This window comes from Elaeis guineensis, chromosome 9 (genome assembly GCF_000442705.2).
Source record: "Elaeis guineensis isolate ETL-2024a chromosome 9, EG11, whole genome shotgun sequence".
Lineage (NCBI taxonomy): Eukaryota > Viridiplantae > Streptophyta > Magnoliopsida > Arecales > Arecaceae > Elaeis > Elaeis guineensis.
Window position 1 is genome coordinate 76376630 of NC_026001.2, and position 1279 is coordinate 76377908.

Here is a 1279-nt window from a genome sequence, read left to right on the forward strand (position 1 = left end):
AAAAGTCGGCCATGTATGTATACAGAAAAAGAAATTTTTAATAAATTGGTGGCCATTAGAATGGAGTCCACTTACTTGATGATTCCTATCTTTTTCTCATCCAAATCCAAAAAAAGCAAGGGTCATTTTTAGTTGTCCAATTGAGAGGCATAAGAACATATTAGAAAAAATGATGCATGGCATCTAAGTAGGTTCTTGATGGAATATAGTAATAGTTATTTTTGATTGTCTAATTAGTTTTAAAATTTTGACTAAATTGTTGGAGTGTAGAACTCTTATTGGGTGACTAATATATTTTGATTGAAACTCTTATTAGCTGACTAAAAAAGAGATGCATGACTGGTATATTTTGATTGTCCTTGATGAAACTTTTATTAGCTTGGTCTTGAAACTCTTACTAGTTAGTTTATATTGTATTAATTGAGTAAATTCTGGACTTTGGTTAGTCAAATGCAATATCCAAATAGTAAATTTTAAACTTTGGCTGTCTCTAAGGATCCACTGAAAACAAATCTAACTATTTGACGTATGTCAGATATGAGCGATCAGAAACTGACTGACTGAGATAACGAAGGAAGCTCATATGCCAGATGGGCTACACATTAAGCTAGATGTAAATAGTTCAACTTCGTATACTTCAGCTCGATATTTGGATTGGCAACCACGAAGATAGCACCTGATCTGAGGTATCATGATAGCACCGATTCCTGTAGGATTCTGACACTGTCAAGCTAGAACGGTCATAACTTTATTATCCGATGTCAGAATCCTTAAGTTGATCCTATTCCAGAAAGCTCTTTTTGTGCTCAATGAGGTTTGGTTGCTTTGCTATCACTATGAATTTTAGAGCTTAATTCCATTGTTTGATGGGCCTACAAGAGCACGCAAGAGTCCTAGTCTGACATAGAGTCTGTTTTTGATTTATTTCATATTTTATTTCCTTTCGAATTCCTTCTTTTAGTTGAATTAGAAACTTTATACTATAAATAAGGCCCTTGACCGTCATTGTAATCAGTTTTTTTTGAAGATTATTGAATTAAAACTCATGAGAAGAGAGTTCTTTCTTCTTTTCTCTCATCTTTCATTGTTTCGTGTGTCTTTCATCCTTTTTTTCCAACGATCGCCGCACTATAGGCTGCATCACTTTTGTTAAATTCTTGTATACTCTTTCGAAAAAAAATCTGACTATATTCAAAGCATGTTTAAGAAAGGTATAACTTTCTTTCCTAATTTTATACTTCTATGCTTTGGATGATCTTATCATTTCATCTTTTTCCAT